This window comes from Pristiophorus japonicus, unplaced genomic scaffold (genome assembly GCF_044704955.1).
Source record: "Pristiophorus japonicus isolate sPriJap1 unplaced genomic scaffold, sPriJap1.hap1 HAP1_SCAFFOLD_85, whole genome shotgun sequence".
Taxonomy (NCBI): domain Eukaryota; kingdom Metazoa; phylum Chordata; class Chondrichthyes; family Pristiophoridae; genus Pristiophorus; species Pristiophorus japonicus.
In genome coordinates, this window is record NW_027254772.1 from 2,210,375 (window position 1) to 2,230,943 (window position 20,569).

General features: G+C 41.9%; 5 non-coding genes across 5 annotated transcripts; all 5 read right to left on the bottom strand.

Annotated features, from left to right (window-relative positions):
- Positions 1-1,667: 1,667 nt before the first annotated feature.
- On the bottom strand, positions 1,668-1,755 carry trnap-ugg (transfer RNA proline (anticodon UGG)). Its single transcript is given in 2 exon segments — positions 1,668-1,703; positions 1,720-1,755. It is a non-coding gene; the product is annotated as a tRNA-Pro (tRNA).
- A 3,019-nt stretch (positions 1,756-4,774) lies between these two features.
- trnap-ugg (transfer RNA proline (anticodon UGG)) lies at positions 4,775-4,862 on the bottom strand. The gene is given in 2 exon segments: positions 4,775-4,810; positions 4,827-4,862. It is a non-coding gene; the product is annotated as a tRNA-Pro (tRNA).
- Positions 4,863-14,163: 9,301 nt separating this feature from the next.
- trnap-ugg (transfer RNA proline (anticodon UGG)) lies at positions 14,164-14,251 on the bottom strand. Its single transcript is given in 2 exon segments — positions 14,164-14,199; positions 14,216-14,251. It is a non-coding gene; the product is annotated as a tRNA-Pro (tRNA).
- Positions 14,252-17,292: 3,041 nt separating this feature from the next.
- trnap-ugg (transfer RNA proline (anticodon UGG)) lies at positions 17,293-17,380 on the bottom strand. Its single transcript is given in 2 exon segments — positions 17,293-17,328; positions 17,345-17,380. It is a non-coding gene; the product is annotated as a tRNA-Pro (tRNA).
- A 3,042-nt stretch (positions 17,381-20,422) lies between these two features.
- trnap-ugg (transfer RNA proline (anticodon UGG)) lies at positions 20,423-20,510 on the bottom strand. Its single transcript is given in 2 exon segments — positions 20,423-20,458; positions 20,475-20,510. It is a non-coding gene; the product is annotated as a tRNA-Pro (tRNA).
- Between the last annotated feature and the right edge of the window lie 59 nt (positions 20,511-20,569).

The following is a 20,569-nucleotide window of genomic DNA, read 5'->3' on the forward strand; positions in this document are numbered from 1 at the left end:
CAGTCAGTAAATTCCCAAACACAGTAAGCCCATGGTGTAAGACAAGCCACGAGGGAAGATGTGGGAAACAAAGGCCATCTTTTAAAGTCGCGAGTGCTTTTCTGCACGATCAGACAGAAGCTGCGTGTGCTGTGAAAGAGGTCAAATGTAATAGAGCCAATGCAGGCAGAACAGAAAAGCACATTTATTGTGAAAGTTAAAAAGTAGGGAATGTATGTAAATATATGCATATATAAATATTGATACAGAAATTTATATAAACAAAGTCAGTCAGTCAGTCATGTCTTGTCTTGTCTTGATTTGATTTGTATTTGAAAATAAGGGGGAAGGAGCTCATCATGTCACACAGCCCATCCGCAAGCTCTCGCTAAAATCGCTATGTTTCTAACTTATATAATTTGCCTTCTTTCACATGTGGAATAGCAAAATCCCACAGCAGACTCTTCTCCTGTCAGTCAGTCCCTGAATGCGTGTTGAATCAAATCAGTGTGGCTTCAAGTTGCATGTAATGCATTTTTCCTCCCATGACATGAAATGCACAGTAAGATCGCGCAGAACGTTTCCACGCACTCTCTCACTTACACAAACACACCAACAAACTAAAAATTCTGCACTCTCCAAAGGCAGATTTTGAAATTTGAAATTTGAAATCCGAGACAGACAGCACATTCCTTTTAAACAGATAGATAATGATCCGATACTGATAGCACACCATTTTGGAGAGACAGAGAATGACCCCGGGCAGACCAGCACATCACCTTAAAAGGGATACAGAAACACAATGAACAAAAACAAAGCATTCTGTAAAACTCAGCAGGCCGTGAACATTCTGTGGATGAATTTCCCGGGCTCACGTTCAGTCAGATGATCATTCCGATATTTTAAGAAAAATGTAAAGTTTACAGATTTTTCCTGGAAAATAGCGCCTGGAAAAATAGGCAGCGAGGAAGGACAAAAGGGAATGCCTGTGATACAGTGGAGCGTAGGAGTGATTGAATAATAAATGGCACAATGCAAAAAGGCAAAGTGAGTGGTAAGCGGGCAATAAAGTAACAAATGATGGACCAGAGGAGGTGTTAGTGTGAACAGCAGAACCATTAGCAGACAATAGGAGCGGTGCTTATGATCCGATACGTTGAACCGAATGTTGAGGCCAGAACACTATAACCTGCCTGGAATGTAGGGTTTGAACGCCTTTTAATTAGACCAGGCAGCTTGGCCACCCCGGATCGATTTCCTGCACGGTTTAAATTCGGCAGCCAAGGGACTAAATCCAAAGCCAGCTTCTCACATCTTTTCAGCGCGAGAGAAACAGGACGCACTCATATTCAGGGCAGAGTCTGTTTCACGTTGAATTTGAGATTGACGTTGAATGTATGCTTATCCCTATGGAGGTGAGCTCATGCGTGCAGAAAGGAAGATACACTGATCAAGTATTTGCCGGAATCAAAACGGGGTTTATGTTGTCCAATGAGACGCAGAGCCGAGCACATCTGAGAAACATGAACTTTACTCAGTTCGGTGAGTTTCACTTTGCTCCTGGGAATCTCCAGGATTTTTGTACGCTGTGTGAACAACGGAGTGCAATCACACGTTTTAATTTGAAACATGTCAGTTTTCTCACATGTCGACCGGCTGAGAAGTCGTTTTTTGACAAAAGGTTGGCAGGGCTCGTCCGGGATTTGAACCCGGGACCTCTCGCATTTCAATTATTATAATCCCAAAGCGAGAATCATACCCCTAGACCAACGAGCCGCCGACAGTGAGGAGCGTAGCTCTCAGTTTCTGACGTTAGTTTGCTATTCGGCCCATCGTGCCTGTGCTGACTCTCAGAGACCGATTTCATGAGTCCCCCTCTCCATCGTTCTGCTAATGTTTTCCCTTTGATGAAGTGATTATTTTTTGTGACATTACTTCATCAACGAGCTGCATCCTTTTCAGTAAAAGGTGAATTTGGCAATGAGGATAAATGTGATTGAATAAAAAAACTAGGGGAAAATGTTTAACACAATAACGACGAAGCTGGGGGCATACTGGATCAGCAGTCCATTGCTTCAACCTGTCAGTCACCTTGTCTCCTATTGACTGCAAAGTCAGACATCCATCCCCTACTTTTTGCATTCAAACAGAAATAATATGCACGAAAATCTACTTCACCACTTGTTTTGCCCGTGCAACCAGATCGACAGTGATGAAAATGTGCCATTAGCTTCTTAAAGCACACAGCCTTCCTTCACTTCAGGTGAGTGACTGTCCGAGAAGGTTGGTTTTGAGGCAGAATTAAAACAAAGAATATAAAATTTCACAAAGCGCGATAGCTGACCATTGCCGGACTCGAACCTTCAATCATCTGATAAGATCACAGTTACAATCGAAATCAGACACCTTATCCTTTAGGCCACGCGGTCGCTACCGTCGGTGCATAATTTGTTGTTTTTTATATTGAGAGCAAATTTGGGACAAGGGTTACATCAAGGAGTGGATATCGGAAAACATGAGCATATTTTGAGTAATGAACAGATGCGCTGCGATATGGATGTACACGGACACAGGCAAAGTCAATGTATCTTGAAACACAACAGTTTAACAATTCGGTTATCACAGCTGATAATCACACTCCTTTTTAAATGTACAGGATGATCCGGATAATGTGTAAATACGTTTTAAAGGGGCAATTGATAAACCGGAACTGACAACCATCCCGTTGAAACAGACACCGAAGGACAGGAAGCACATCCCTCTTACACAGCTGTAGAATTGCCCTTCACGGACAGCAGTTCCCTTTCAGAAGAATAAATTGGAATTTCTATCATTCCTGAATGCAATTGTGTTGTGCGTGAATGAGCGCGGTTCTCATGAGCACGCGGGACTGGGACGGTTGTTGAAGCCACAGGTGATAGACAAGCAGGAAAGAGGGTGGGAAATAAAACCAACCCAGACAAAAAGACAATTTAAAACATATATATAATTATCATAATAAGAAAATAAATAAATTTACAATTTTATTGCAAAAAATTGAATTTGATTTGATTGAAATAAATAAATAATTGTTTCTTAATCTATATATTTTTGATTGAACGAAGTCTGTGCGACTGCATGAAATGCACTGGAAATCAGGGTGTGCAGTCAGTAACTTCCCAAACACAGTAAGCCCATGGTGTAAGACAAGCCACGAGGGAAGATGTGGGAAACAAAGGCCATCTTTTAAAGTCGCGAGTGCTTTTCTGCACGATCAGACAGAAGCTGCGTGTGCTGTGAAGAGGTCAAATGTAATAGAGCCAATGCAGGCAGAACAGAAAAGCACATTTATTGTGAAAGTTAAAAAGTAGGGAATGTATGTAAATATATGCATATATAAATATTGATACAGAAATTTATATAAACAAAGTCAGTCAGTCAGTCATGTCTTGTCTTGTCTTGATTAGATTTGTATTTGAAAATAAGGGGGAAGGAGCTCATCATGTCACACAGCCCATCCGCAAGCTCTCGCTAAAATCGCTATGTTTCTAACTTATATAATTTGCCTTCTTTCACATGTGGAATAGCAAAATCCCACAGCAGACTCTTCTCCTGTCAGTCAGTCCCTGAATGCGTGTTGAATCAAATCAGTGTGGCTTCAAGTTGCATGTAATGCATTTTTCCTCACATGACATGAAATGCACAGTAAGATCGCGCAGAACGTTTCCACGCACTCTCTCACTTACACAAACACACCAACAAACTAAAAATTCTGCACTCTCCAAAGGCAGTTTTTGAAATTTGAAATTTGAAATCCGGGACAGACAGCACATTCCTTTTAAACAGATAGATAATGATCCGATACTGATAGCACACCATTTTGGAGAGACAGAGAATGACCCCGGGCAGACCAGCACATCACCTTAAAAGGGATACAGAAACACAATGAACAAAAACAAAGCATTCTGTAAAACTCAGCAGGCCGTGAACATTCTGTGGATGAATTTCCCGGGCTCACGTTCAGTCAGATGATCATTCGATATTTTAAGAACAATGTAAAGTTTACAGATTTTTCCTGGAAAATAGCGCCTGGAAAAATAGGCAGCGAGGAAGGACAAAATGGAATGCCTGTGATACAGTGGAGCGTAGGAGTGATTGGAAATTAAATGGCACAATGCAAAAAGGCAAAGTGAGTGGTAAGCGGGCAATAAAGTAACAAAGGATGGACCAGAGGAGGTGTTAGTGTGAACAGCAGAACCATTAGCAGACAATGGGAGCTATGCTTATGATCCGATACGTTGAACCGAATGTTGAGGCCAGAACACTATAACCTGCCTGGAATGTAGGGTTTGAACGCCTTTTAATTAGACCAGGCAGCTTGGCCACCCCGGATTGATTTCCTGCACGGTTTAAATTCGGCAGCCAAGGCCAGCTTCTCACATCTTTTCAGCGCGAGAGAAACAGGACGCACTCATATTCAGGGCAGAGTCTGTTTCACGTTGAATTTGAGATTGACGTTGAATGTATGCTTATCCCTATGGAGGTGATCTCATGCGTGCAGAAAGGAAGATACACTGATCAAGTATTTGCCGGAATCAAAACGGGGTTTATGTTGTCCAATGAGACACAGAGCCGAGCACATCTGAGAAACATGAACTTTAGTCAGTTCGGTGAGTTTCACTTTGCTCCTGGGAATCTCCAGGATTTTTGTACGCTGTGTGAACAACGGAGTGCAATCACACGTTTTAATTTGAAACATGTCAGTTTTCTCACATGTCGACCGGCTGAGAAGTCGTTTTTTGACAAAAGGTTGGCAGGGCTCGTCCGGGATTTGAACCCGGGACCTCTCGCATTTCAATTATTATAATCCCAAAGCGAGAATCATACCCCTAGACCAACGAGCCGCCGACAGTGAGGAGCGTAGCTCTCAGTTTCTGACGTTAGTTTGCTATTCGGCCCATCGTGCCTGTGCTGACTCTCAGAGACCGATTTCATGAGTCCCCCTCTCCATCGTTCTGCTAATGTTTTCCCTTTGATGAAGTGATTATTTTTTGTGACATTACTTCATCAACGAGCTGCATCCTTTTCAGTAAAAGGTGAATTTGGCAATGAGGATAAATGTGATTGAATAAAAAAACTAGGGGAAAATGTTTAACACAATAACGACGAAGCTGGGGGCACACTGGATCAGCAGTCCATTGCTTCAACCTGTCAGTCACCTTGTCTCCTATTGACTGCAAAGTCAGACATCCATCCCCTACTTTTTGCATTCAAACAGAAATAATATGCACGAAAATCTACTTCACCACTTGTTTTGCCCGTGCAACCAGATCGACAGTGATGAAAATGTGCCATTAGCTTCTTAAAGCACACAGCCTTCCTTTACTTCAGGTGAGTGACTGTCCGAGATGGTTGGTTTTGAGGCAGAATCAAAACAAAGAATATAAAATTTCACAAAGCGCGATAGCTGACCACTGCCGGACTCGAACCTGCAATCATCTGATAAGATCACAGTTACAATCGAAATCAGACACCTTATCCTTTAGGCCACGCGGCCGCTGCCGTCGGTGCATAATTTGTTGTTTTTTATATTGAGAGCAAATTTGGGACAAGGGTTACATCAAGGAGTGGATATCGGAAAACATGAGCATATTTTGAGTAATGAACAGAGGCGCTGCTATATGGATGTACACGGACACAGGCAAAGTCAATGTATCTTGAAACACAACAGTTTAACAATTCGGTTATCACAGCTGATAATCACACTCCTTTTTAAATGTACAGGATGATCCGGATAATGAGAAAATACGTTTTAAAGGGGCAATTGATGAACCGGAACTGACAACCATCCCGTTGAAACAGACACCGAATGATCCTGGACAGGAAGCACATCCCTCTTACACAGCTGTAGAATTGCCCTTCACGGACAGCAGTTCCCTTTCAGAAGAATAAATTGGAATTTCTATCATTCCTGAATGCAATTGTGTTGTGCGTGAATGAGCGCGGTTCTCATGAGCACGCGGGACTGGGACGGTTGTTGAAGCCACAGGTGATAGACAAGCAGGAAAGAGGGAGGGAAATAAAACCAACCCAGACAAAAAGACAATTTAAAACATATATATATTTATTATAATAAGAAAATAAATAAATTTACAATTTTATTGCAAAAAATTGAATTTGATTTGATTGAAATAAATAAATAATTGTTTCTTAATCTATATATTTTTGATTGAACGAAGTCTGTGCGACTGCATGAAATGCACTGGAAATCAGGGTGTGCAGTCAGTAAATTCCCAAACACAGTAAGCCCATGGTGTAAGACAAGCCACGAGGGAAGATGTGGGCAACAAAGGCCATCTTTTAAAGTCGCGAATGCTTTTCTGCAGGATCAGACAGAAGCTGCGTGTGCTGTGAAAGAGGTCAAATGTAATAGAGCCAATGCAGGCAGAACAGAAAAGCACATTTATTGTGAAAGTTAAAAAGTAGGGAATGTATGTAAATATATGCATATATAAATATTGATACAGAAATTTATATAAACAAAGTCAGTCAGTCAGTCATGTCTTGTCTTGTCTTGATTTGATTTGTATTTGAAAATAAGGGGGAAGGAGCTCATCATGTCACACAGCCCATCCGCAAGCTCTCGCTGAAATCGCTATGTTTCTAACTTATATAATTTGCCTTCTTTCACATGTGGAATAGCAAAATCCCACAGCAGACTCTTCTCCTGTCAGTCAGTCCCTGAATGCGTGTTGAATCAAATCAGTGTGGCTTCAAGTTGCATGTAATGCATTTTTCCTCCCATGACATGAAATGCACAGTAAGATCGCGCAGAACGTTTCCACGCACTCTCTCACTTACACAAACACACCAACAAACTAAAAATTCTGCACTCTCCAAAGGCAGATTTTGAAATTTGAAATTTGAAATCCGAGACAGACAGCACATTCCTTTTAAACAGATAGATAATGATCCGATACTGATAGCACACCATTTTGGAGAGACAGAGAATGACCCCGGGCAGACCAGCACATCACCTTAAAAGGGATACAGAAACACAATGAACAAAAACAAAGCATTCTGTAAAACTCAGCAGGCCGTGAACATTCTGTGGATGAATTTCCCGGGCTCACGTTCAGTCAGATGATCATTCCGATATTTTAAGAAAAATGTAAAGTTTACAGATTTTTCCTGGAAAATAGCGCCTGGAAAAATAGGCAGCGAGGAAGGACAAAAGGGAATGCCTGTGATACAGTGGAGCGTAGGAGTGATTGAATAATAAATGGCACAATGCAAAAAGGCAAAGTGAGTGGTAAGCGGGCAATAAAGTAACAAAGGATGGACCAGAGGAGGTGTTAGTGTGAACAGCAGAACCATTAGCAGACAATAGGAGCGGTGCTTATGATCCGATACGTTGAACCGAATGTTGAGGCCAGAACACTATAACCTGCCTGGAATGTAGGGTTTGAACGCCTTTTAATTAGACCAGGCAGCTTGGCCACCCCGGATCGATTTCCTGCACGGTTTAAATTCGGCAGCCAAGGGACTAAATCCAAAGCCAGCTTCTCACATCTTTTCAGCGCGAGAGAAACAGGACGCACTCATATTCAGGGCAGAGTCTGTTTCACGTTGAATTTGAGATTGACGTTGAATGTATGCTTATCCCTATGGAGGTGAGCTCATGCGTGCAGAAAGGATGATACACTGATCAAGTATTTGCCGGAATCAAAACGGGGTTTATGTTGTCCAATGAGACGCAGAGCCGAGCACATCTGAGAAACATGAACTTTACTCAGTTCGGTGAGTTTCACTTTGCTCCTGGGAATCTCCAGGATTTTTGTACGCTGTGTGAACAACGGAGTGCAATCACACGTTTTAATTTGAAACATGTCAGTTTTCTCACATGTCGACCGGCTGAGAAGTCGTTTTTTGACAAAAGGTTGGCAGGGCTCGGCCGGGATTTGAACCCGGGACCTCTCGCATTTCAATTATTATAATCACAAAGCGAGAATCATACCCCTAGACCAACGAGCCGCCGACAGTGAGGAGCGTAGCTCTCAGTTTCTGACGTTAGTTTGCTATTCGGCCCATCGTGCCTGTGCTGACTCTCAGAGACCGATTTCATGAGTCCCCCTCTCCATCGTTCTGCTAATGTTTTCCCTTTGATGAAGTGATTATTTTTTGTGACATTACTTCATCAACGAGCTGCATCCTTTTCAGTAAAAGGTGAATTTGGCAATGAGGATAAATGTGATTGAATAAAAAAACTAGGGGAAAATGTTTAACACAATAACGACGAAGCTGGGGGCATACTGGATCAGCAGTCCATTGCTTCAACCTGTCAGTCACCTTGTCTCCTATTGACTGCAAAGTCAGACATCCATCCCCTACTTTTTGCATTCAAACAGAAATAATATGCACGAAAATCTACTTCACCACTTGTTTTGCCCGTGCAACCAGATCGACAGTGATTAAAATGTGCCATTAGCTTCTTAAAGCACACAGCCTTCCTTTACTTCAGGTGAGTGACTGTCCGAGATGGTTGGTTTTGAGGCAGAATCAAAACAAAGAATATAAAATTTCACAAAGCGCGATAGCTGACCACTGCCGGACTCGAACCTGCAATCATCTGATAAGATCACAGTTACAATCGAAATCAGACACCTTATCCTTTAGGCCACGCGGCCGCTACCGTCGGTGCATAATTTGTTGTTTTTTATATTGAGAGCAAATTTGGGACAAGGGTTACATCAAGGAGTGGATATCGGAAAACATGAGCATATTTTGAGCAATGAACAAATGCGCTGCGATATGGATGTACACGGACACAGGCAAAGTCAATGTATCTTGAAACACAACAGTTTAACAATTCGGTTATCACAGCTGATAATCACACTCCTTTTTAAATGTACAGGATGATCCGGATAATGAGAAAATACGTTTTAAAGGCACAATTGATGAACCGGAACTGACAACCATCCCGTTGAAACAGACACCGAATGATCCTGGACAGGAAGCACATCCCTCTTACACAGCTGTAGAATTGCCCTTCACGGACAGCAGTTCCCTTTCAGAAGAATAAATTGGAATTTCTATCATTCCTGAATGCAATTGTGTTGTGCGTGAATGAGCGCGGTTCTCATGAGCACGCGGGACTGGGACGGTTGTTGAAGCCACAGGTGATAGACAAGCAGGAAAGAGGGAGGGAAATAAAACCAACCCAGACAAAAAGACAGTTTAAAACATATATATATTTATCATAATAAGAAAATAAATAAATTTACAATTTTATTGCAAAAAATTGAATTTGATTTGATTGAAATAAATAAATAATTGTTTCTTAATCTATATATTTTTGATTGAACGAAGTCTGTGCGACTGCATGAAATACACTGGAAATCAGCGTGTGCAGTCAGTAAATTCCCAAACACAGTAAGCCCATGGTGTAAGACAAGCCACGAAGGAAGATGTGGGAAACAAAGGCCATCTTTTAAAGTCGCGAGTGCTTTTCTGCACGATCAGACAGAAGCTGCGTGTGCTGTGAAAGAGGTCAAATGTAATAGAGCCAATGCAGGCAGAACAGAAAAGCACATTTATTGTGAATGTTAAAAAGTAGGGTATGTATGTAAATATATGCATATATAAATATTGATACAGAAATTTATATAAACAAAGTCAGTCAGTCAGTCATATCTTGTCTTGTCTTGATTTGATTTGTATTTGAAAATAAGGGGGAAGGAGCTCATCATGTCACACAGCCCATCCGCAAGCTCTCGCTGAAATCGCTATGTTTCTAACTTATATAATTTGCCTTCTTTCACATGTGGAATAGCAAAATCCCACAGCAGACTCTTCTCCTGTCAGTCAGTCCCTGAATGCGTGTTGAATCAAATCAGTGTGGCTTCAAGTTGCATGTAATGCATTTTTCCTCCCATGACATGAAATGCACAGTAAGATCGCGCAGAACGTTTCCACGCACTCTCTCACTTACACAAACACACCAACAAACTAAAAATTCTGCACTCTCCAAAGGCAGATTTTGAAATTTGAAATTTGAAATCCGAGACAGACAGCACATTCCTTTTAAACAGATAGATAATGATCCGATACTGATAGCACACCATTTTGGAGAGACAGAGAATGACCCCGGGCAGACCAGCACATCACCTTAAAAGGGATACAGAAACACAATGAACAAAAACAAAGCATTCTGTAAAACTCAGCAGGCCGTGAACATTCTGTGGATGAATTTCCCGGGCTCACGTTCAGTCAGATGATCATTCCGATATTTTAAGAAAAATGTAAAGTTTACAGATTTTTCCTGGAAAATAGCGCCTGGAAAAATAGGCAGCGAGGAAGGACAAAAGGGAATGCCTGTGATACAGTGGAGCGTAGGAGTGATTGAATAATAAATGGCACAATGCAAAAAGGCAAAGTGAGTGGTAAGCGGGCAATAAAGTAACAAAGGATGGACCAGAGGAGGTGTTAGTGTGAACAGCAGAACCATTAGCAGACAATAGGAGCGGTGCTTATGATCCGATACGTTGAACCGAATGTTGAGGCCAGAACACTATAACCTGCCTGGAATGTAGGGTTTGAACGCCTTTTAATTAGACCAGGCAGCTTGGCCACCCCGGATCGATTTCCTGCACGGTTTAAATTCGGCAGCCAAGGGACTAAATCCAAAGCCAGCTTCTCACATCTTTTCAGCGCGAGAGAAACAGGACGCACTCATATTCAGGGCAGAGTCTGTTTCACGTTGAATTTGAGATTGACGTTGAATGTATGCTTATCCCTATGGAGGTGAGCTCATGCGTGCAGAAAGGAAGATACACTGATCAAGTATTTGCCGGAATCAAAACGGGGTTTATGTTGTCCAATGAGACGCAGAGCCGAGCACATCTGAGAAACATGAACTTTACTCAGTTCGGTGAGTTTCACTTTGCTCCTGGGAATCTCCAGGATTTTTGTACGCTGTGTGAACAACGGAGTGCAATCACACGTTTTAATTTGAAACATGTCAGTTTTCTCACATGTCGACCGGCTGAGAAGTCGTTTTTTGACAAAAGGTTGGCAGGGCTCGGCCGGGATTTGAACCCGGGACCTCTCGCATTTCAATTATTATAATCACAAAGCGAGAATCATACCCCTAGACCAACGAGCCGCCGACAGTGAGGACCGTAGCTCTCAGTTTCTGACGTTAGTTTGCTATTCGGCCCATCGTGCCTGTGCTGACTCTCAGAGACCGATTTCATGAGTCCCCCTCTCCATCGTTCTGCTAATGTTTTCCCTTTGATGAAGTGATTATTTTTTGTGACATTACTTCATCAACGAGCTGCATCCTTTTCAGTAAAAGGTGAATTTGGCAATGAGGATAAATGTGATTGAATAAAAAAACTAGGGGAAAATTTTTAACACAATAACGACGAAGCTGGGGGCATACTGGATCAGCAGTCCATTGCTTCAACCTGTCAGTCACCTTGTCTCCTATTGACTGCAAAGTCAGACATCCATCCCCTACTTTTTGCATTCAAACAGAAATAATATGCACGAAAATCTACTTCACCACTTGTTTTGCCCGTGCAACCAGATCGACAGTGATTAAAATGTGCCATTAGCTTCTTAAAGCACACAGCCTTCCTTTACTTCAGGTGAGTGACTGTCCGAGATGGTTGGTTTTGAGGCAGAATCAAAACAAAGAATATAAAATTTCACAAAGCGCGATAGCTGACCACTGCCGGACTCGAACCTGCAATCATCTGATAAGATCACAGTTACAATCGAAATCAGACACCTTATCCTTTAGGCCACGCGGCCGCTACCGTCGGTGCATAATTTGTTGTTTTTTATATTGAGAGCAAATTTGGGACAAGGGTTACATCAAGGAGTGGATATCGGAAAACATGAGCATATTTTGAGCAATGAACAAATGCGCTGCGATATGGATGTACACGGACACAGGCAAAGTCAATGTATCTTGAAACACAACAGTTTAACAATTCGGTTATCACAGCTGATAATCACACTCCTTTTTAAATGTACAGGATGATCCGGATAATGAGAAAATACGTTTTAAAGGCACAATTGATGAACCGGAACTGACAACCATCCCGTTGAAACAGACACCGAATGATCCTGGACAGGAAGCACATCCCTCTTACACAGCTGTAGAATTGCCCTTCACGGACAGCAGTTCCCTTTCAGAAGAATAAATTGGAATTTCTATCATTCCTGAATGCAATTGTGTTGTGCGTGAATGAGCGCGGTTCTCATGAGCACGCGGGACTGGGACGGTTGTTGAAGCCACAGGTGATAGACAAGCAGGAAAGAGGGAGGGAAATAAAACCAACCCAGACAAAAAGACAGTTTAAAACATATATATATTTATCATAATAAGAAAATAAATAAATTTACAATTTTATTGCAAAAAATTGAATTTGATTTGATTGAAATAAATAAATAATTGTTTCTTAATCTATATATTTTTGATTGAACGAAGTCTGTGCGACTGCATGAAATACACTGGAAATCAGCGTGTGCAGTCAGTAAATTCCCAAACACAGTAAGCCCATGGTGTAAGACAAGCCACGAAGGAAGATGTGGGAAACAAAGGCCATCTTTTAAAGTCGCGAGTGCTTTTCTGCACGATCAGACAGAAGCTGCGTGTGCTGTGAAAGAGGTCAAATGTAATAGAGCCAATGCAGGCAGAACAGAAAAGCACATTTATTGTGAAAGTTAAAAAGTAGGGTATGTATGTAAATATATGCATATATAAATATTGATACAGAAATTTATATAAACAAAGTCAGTCAGTCAGTCATGTCTTGTCTTGTCTTGATTTGATTTGTATTTGAAAATAAGGGGGAATGAGCTCATCATGTCACACAGCCCATCCGCAAGCTCTCGCTAAAATCGCTATGTTTCTAACTTATATAATTTGCCTTCTTTCACATGTGGAATAGCAAAATCCCACAGCAGACTCTTCTCCTGTCAGTCAGTCCCTGAATGCGTGTTGAATCAAATCAGTGTGGCTTCAAGTTGCATGTAATGCATTTTTCCTCACATGACATGAAATGCACAGTAAGATCGCGCAGAACGTTTCCGCGCACTCTCTCACTTACACAAACACACCAACAAACTAAAAATTCTGCACTCTCCAAAGGCAGTTTTTGAAATTTGAAATTTGAAATCCGGGACAGACAGCACATTCCTTTTAAACAGATAGATAATGATCCGATACTGATAGCACATATTTTGGAGAGACAGAGAATGACCCCGGGCAGACCAGCACATCACCTTAAAAGGGATACAGAAACACAATGAACAAAAACAAAGCATTCTGTAAAACTCAGCAGGCCGTGAACATTCTGTGGATGAATTTCCCGGGCTCACGTTCAGTCAGATGATCATTCCGATATTTTAAGAAAAATGTAAAGTTTACAGATTTTTCCTGGAAAATAGCGCCTGGAAAAATAGGCAGCGAGGAAGGACAAAAGGGAATGCCTGTGATACAGTGGAGCGTAGGAGTGATTGAATAATAAATGGCACAATGCAAAAAGGCAAAGTGAGTGGTAAGCGGGCAATAAAGTAACAAAGGATGGACCAGAGGAGGTGTTCGTGTGAACAGCAGAACCATTAGCAGACAATGGGAGCGGTGCTTATGATCCGATACGTTGAACCGAATGTTGAGGCCAGAACACTATAACCTACCTGGAATCTAGGGTTTGAACGCCTTTTAATTAGACCAGGCAGCTTGGCCACCCCGGATCGATTTCCTGCACGGTTTAAATTCGGCAGCCAAGGGACTAAATCCAAAGCCAGCTTCTCACATCTTTTCAGCGCGAGAGAAACAGGACGCACTCATATTCAGGGCAGAGTCTGTTTCACGTTGAATTTGAGATTGACGTTGAATGTATGCTTATCCCTATGGAGGTGAGCTCATGCGTGCAGAAAGGAAGATACACTGATCAAGTATTTGCCGGAATCAAAACGGGGTTTATGTTGTCCAATGAGACGCAGAGCCGAGCACATCTGAGAAACATGAACTTTACTCAGTTCGGTGAGTTTCACTTTGCTCCTGGGAATCTCCAGGATTTTTGTACGCTGTGTGAACAACGGAGTGCAATCACACGTTTTAATTTGAAACATGTCAGTTTTCTCACATGTCGACCGGCTGAGAAGTCGTTTTTTGACAAAAGGTTGGCAGGGCTCGTCCGGGATTTGAACCCGGGACCTCTCGCATTTCAATTATTATAATCCCAAAGCGAGAATCATAACCCTAGACCAACGAGCCGCCGACAGTGAGGAGCGTAGCTCTCAGTTTCTGATGTTAGTTTGCTATTCGGCCCATCGTGCCTGTGCTGACTCTCAGAGACCGATTTCATGAGTCCCCCTCTCCATCGTTCTGCTAATGTTTTCCCTTTGATGAAGTGATTATTTTTTGTGACATTACTTCACCAACGAGCTGCATCCTTTTCAGTAAAAGGTGAATTTGGCAATGAGGATAAATGTGATTGAATAAAAAAACTCGGGGAAAATGTTTAACACAATAACGACGAAGCTGGGGGCATACTGGATCAGCAGTCCATTGCTTCAACCTGTCAGTCACCTTGTCTCCTATTGACTGCAAAGTCAGACATCCATCCCCTACTTTTTGCATTCAAACAGAAATAATATGCACGAAAATCTACTTCACCACTTGTTTTGCCCGTGCAACCAGATCGACAGTGATGAAAATGTGCCATTAGCTTCTTAAAGCACACAGCCTTCCTTTACTTGAGGTGAGTGACTGTCCGAGATGGTTGGTTTTGAGGCAGAATCAAAACAAAGAATATAAAATTTCACAAAGCGCGATAGCTGACCACTGCCGGACTCGAACCTACAATCATCTGATAAGATCACAGTTACAATCGAAATCAGACACCTTATCCTTTAGGCCACGCGGCCGCTACCGTCGGTGCATAATTTGTTGTTTTTTATATTGAGAGCAAATTTGGGACAAGGGTTACATCAAGGAGTGGATATCGGAAAACATGAGCATATTTTGAGTAATGAACAGATGCGCTGCGATATGGATGTACACGGACACAGGCAAAGTCAATGTATCTTGAAACACAACAGTTTAACAATTCGGTTATCACAGCTGATAATCACACTCCTTTTTAAATGTACAGGATGATCCGGATAATGAGAAAATACGTTTTAAAGGGGCAATTGATGAACCGGAACTGACAACCATCCCGTTGAAACAGACACCGAATGATCCTGGACAGGAAGCACATCCCTCTTACACAGCTGTAGAATTGCCCTTCACGGACAGCAGTTCCCTTTCAGAAGAATAAATTGGAATTTCTATCATTCCTGAATGCAATTGTGTTGTGCGTGAATGAGCGCGGTTCTCATGAGCACGCGGGACTGGGACGGTTGTTGAAGCCACAGGTGATAGACAAGCAGGAAAGAGGGAGGGAAATAAAACCAACCCAGACAAAAAGACAATTTAAAACATATATATATTTATCATAATAAGAAAATAAATAAATTTACAATTTTATTGCAAAAAATTGAATTTGATTTGATTGAAATAAATAAATAATTGTTTCTTAATCTATATATTTTTGATTGAACGAAGTCTGTGCGACTGCATGAAATGCACTGGAAATCAGGGTGTGCAGTCAGTAAATTCCCAAACACAGTAAGCCCATGGTGTAAGACAAGCCACGAGGGAAGATGTGGGAAACAAAGGCCATCTTTTAAAGTCGCGAGTGCTTTTCTGCACGATCAGACAGAAGCTGCGTGTGCTGTGAAAGAGGTCAAATGTAATAGAGTCAATGCAGGCAGAAGAGAAAAGCACATTTATTGTGAAAGTTAAAAAGTAGGGAATGTATGTAAATATATGCATATATAAATATTGATACAGAAATGTATATAAACAAAGTCAGTCAGTCAGTCATGTCTTGTCTTGTCTTGATTTGATTTGTATTTTAAAATAAGGGGGAAGGAGCTCATCATGTCACACAGCCCATCCGCAAGCTCTCGCTAAAATCGCTATGTTTCTAACTTATATAATTTGCCTTCTTTCACATGTGGAATAGCAAAATCCCACAGCAGACTCTTCTCCTGTCAGTCAGTCCCTGAATGCGTGTTGAATCAAATCAGTGTGGCTTCAAGTTGCATGTAATGCATTTTTCCTCACATGACATGAAATGCACAGTAAGATCGCGCAGAACGTTTCCGCGCACTCTCTCACTTACACAAACACACCAACAAACTAAAAATTCTGCACTCTCCAAAGGCAGTTTTTGAAATTTGAAATTTGAAATCCGGGACAGACAGCACATTCCTTTTAAACAGATAGATAATGATCCGATACTGATAGCACATATTTTGGAGAGACAGAGAATGACCCCGGGCAGACCAGCACATCACCTTAAAAGGGATACAGAAACACAATGAACAAAAACAAAGCATTCTGTAAAACTCAGCAGGCCGTGAACATTCTGTGGATGAATTTCCCGGGCTCACGTTCAGTCAGATGATCATTCCGATATTTTAAGAAAAATGTAAAGTTTACAGATTTTTCCTGGAAAATAGCGCCTGGAAAAATAGGCAGCGAGGAAGGACAAAAGGGAATGCCTGTGATACAGTGGAGCGTAGGAGTGATTGAATAATAAATGGCACAATGCAAAAAGGCAAAGTGAGTGGTAAGCGGGCAATAAAGTAACAAAGGATGGACCAGAGGAGGTGTTCGTGTGAACAGCAGAACCATTAGCAGACAATGGGAGCGGTGCTTATGATCCGATACGTTGAACCGAATGTTGAGGCCAGAACACTATAACCTACCTGGAATCTAGGGTTTGAACGCCTTTTAATTAGACCAGGCAGCTTGGCCACCCCGGATCGATTTCCTGCACGGTTTAAATTCGGCAGCCAAGGGACTAAATCCAAAGCCAGCTTCTCACATCTTTTCAGCGCGAGAGAAACAGGACGCACTCATATTCAGGGCAGAGTCTGTTTCACGTTGAATTTGAGATTGACGTTGAATGTATGCTTATCCCTATGGAGGTGAGCTCATGCGTGCAGAAAGGAAGATACACTGATCAAGTATTTGCCGGAATCAAAACGGGGTTTATGTTGTCCAATGAGACGCAGAGCCGAGCACATCTGAGAAACATGAACTTTACTCAGTTCGGTGAGTTTCACTTTGCTCCTGGGAATCTCCAGGATTTTTGTACGCTGTGTGAACAACGGAGTGCAATCACACGTTTTAAGTTGAAACATGTCAGTTTTCTCACATGTCGACCGGCTGAGAAGTCGTTTTTTGACAAAAGGTTGGCAGGGCTCGTCCGGGATTTGAACCCGGGACATCTCGCATTTCAATTATTATAATCCCAAAGCGAGAATCATACCCCTAGACCAACGAGCCGCCGACAGTGAGGAGCGTAGCTCTCAGTTTCTGATGTTAGTTTGCTATTCGGCCCATCGTGCCTGTGCTGACTCTCAGAGACCGATTTCATGAGTCCCCCTCTCCATCGTTCTGCTAATGTTTTCCCTTTGATGAAGTGATTATTTTTTGTGACATTACTTCACCAACGAGCTGCATCCTTTTCAGTAAAAGGTGAATTTGGCAATGAGGATAAATGTGATTGAATAAAAAAACTCGGGGAAAATGTTTAACACAATAACGACGAAGCTGCGGGCATACTGGATCAGCAGTCCATTGTTTCAACCTGTCAGTCACCTTGTCTCCTATGGACTGCAAAGTCAGACATCCATCCCCTACTTTTTGCATTCAAACAGAAATAATATGCACGAAAATCTACTTCACCACTTGTTTTGCCCGTGCAACCAGATCGACAGTGATGAAAATGTGCCATTAGCTTCTTAAAGCACACAGCCTTCCTTTACTTGAGGTGAGTGACTGTCCGAGATGGTTGGTTTTGAGGCAGAATCAAAACAAAGAATATAAAATTTCACAAAGCGCGATAGCTGACCACTGCCGGACTCGAACCTACAATCATCTGATAAGATCACAGTTACAATCGAAATCAGACACCTTATCCTTTAGGCCACGCGGCCGCTACCGTCGGTGCATAATTTGTTGTTTTTTATATTGAGAGCAAATTTGGGACAAGGGTTACATCAAGGAGTGGATATCGGAAAACATGAGCATATTTTGAGTAATGAACAGATGCGCTGCGATATGGATGTACACGGACACAGGCAAAGTCAATGTATCTTGAAACACAACAGTTTAACAATTCGGTTATCACAACTGATAATCACACTCCTTTTTAAATGTACAGGATGATCCGGATAATGAGAAAATACGTTTTAAAGGGGCAATTGATGAACCGGAACTGACAACCATCCCGTTGAAACAGACACCGAATGATCCTGGACAGGAAGCACATCCCTCTTACACAGCTGTAGAATTGCCCTTCACGGACAGCAGTTCCCTTTCAGAAGAATAAATTGGAATTTCTATCATTCCTGAATGCAATTGTGTTGTGCGTGAATGAGCGCGGTTCTCATGAGCACGCGGGACTGGGACGGTTGTTGAAGCCACAGGTGATAGACAAGCAGGAAAGAGGGAGGGAAATAAAACCAACCCAGACAAAAAGACAATTTAAAACATATATATATTTATCATAATAAGAAAATAAATAAATTTACAATTTTATTGCAAAAAATTGAATTTGATTTGATTGAAATAAATAAATAATTGTTTCTTAATCTATATATTTTTGATTGAACGAAGTCTGTGCGACTGCATGAAATGCACTGGAAATCAGGGTGTGCAGTCAGTAAATTCCCAAACACAGTAAGCCCATGGTGTAAGACAAGCCACGAGGGAAGATGTGGGAAACAAAGGCCATCTTTTAAAGTCGCGAGTGCTTTTCTGCACGATCAGACAGAAGCTGCGTGTGCTGTGAAAGAGGTCAAATGTAATAGAGTCAATGCAGGCAGAAGAGAAAAGCACATTTATTGTGAAAGTTAAAAAGTAGGGAATGTATGTAAATATATGCATATATAAATATTGATACAGAAATGTATATAAACAAAGTCAGTCAGTCAGTCATGTCTTGTCTTGTCTTGATTTGATTTGTATTTTAAAATAAGGGGGAAGGAGCTCATCATGTCACACAGCCCATCCGCAAGCTCTCGCTAAAATCGCTATGTTTCTAACTTATATAATTTGCCTTCTTTCACATGTGGAATAGCAAAATCCCACAGCAGACTCTTCTCCTGTCAGTCAGTCCCTGAATGCGTGTTGAATCAAATCAGTGTGGCTTCAAGTTGCATGTAATGCATTTTTCCTCACATGACATGAAATGCACAGTAAGATCGCGCAGAACGTTTCCGCGCACTCTCTCACTTACACAAACACACCAACAAACTAAAAATTCTGCACTCTCCAAAGGCAGTTTTTGAAATTTGAAATTTGAAATCCGGGACAGACAGCACATTCCTTTTAAACAGATAGATAATGATCCGATACTGATAGCACACCATTTTGGAGAGACAGAGAATGACCCCGGGCAGACCAGCACATCACCTTAAAAGGGATACAGAAACACAATGAACAAAAACAAAGCATTCTGTAAAACTCAGCAGGCCGTGAACATTCTGTGGATGAATTTCCCGGGCTCACGTTCAGTCAGATGATCATTCCGATATTTTAAGAAAAATGTAAAGTTTACAGATTTTTCCTGGAAAATAGCGCCTGGAAAAATAGGCAGCGAGGAAGGACAAAAGGGAATGCCTGTGATACAGTGGAGCGTAGGAGTGATTGAATAATAAATGGCACAATGCAAAAAGGCAAAGTGAGTGGTAAGCGGGCAATAAAGTAACAAAGGATGGACCAGAGGAGGTGTTCGTGTGAACAGCAGAACCATTAGCAGACAATGGGAGCGGTGCTTATGATCCGATACGTTGAACCGAATGTTGAGGCCAGAACACTATAACCTGCCTGGAATCTAGGGTTTGAACGCCTTTTAATTAGACCAGGCAGCTTGGCCACCCCGGATCGATTTCCTGCACGGTTTAAATTCGGCAGCCAAGGGACTAAATCCAAAGCCAGCTTCTCACATCTTTTCAGCGCGAGAGAAACAGGACGCACTCATATTCAGGGCAGAGTCTGTTTCACGTTGAATTTGAGATTGACGTTGAATGTATGCTTATCCCTATGGAGGTGAGCTCATGCGTGCAGAAAGGAAGATACACTGATCAAGTATTTGCCGGAATCAAAACGGGGTTTATGTTGTCCAATGAGACGCAGAGCCGAGCACATCTGAGAAACATGAACTTTACTCAGTTCGGTGAGTTTCACTTTGCTCCTGGGAATCTCCAGGATTTTTGTACGCTGTGTGAACAACGGAGTGCAATCACACGTTTTAATTTGAAACATGTCAGTTTTCTCACATGTCGACCGGCTGAGAAGTCGTTTTTTGACAAAAGGTTGGCAGGGCTCGTCCGGGATTTGAACCCGGGACCTCTCGCATTTCAATTATTATAATCCCAAAGCGAGAATCATACCCCTAGACCAACGAGCCGCCGACAGTGAGGAGCGTAGCTCTCCGTTTCTGATGTTAGTTTGCTATTCGGCCGATCG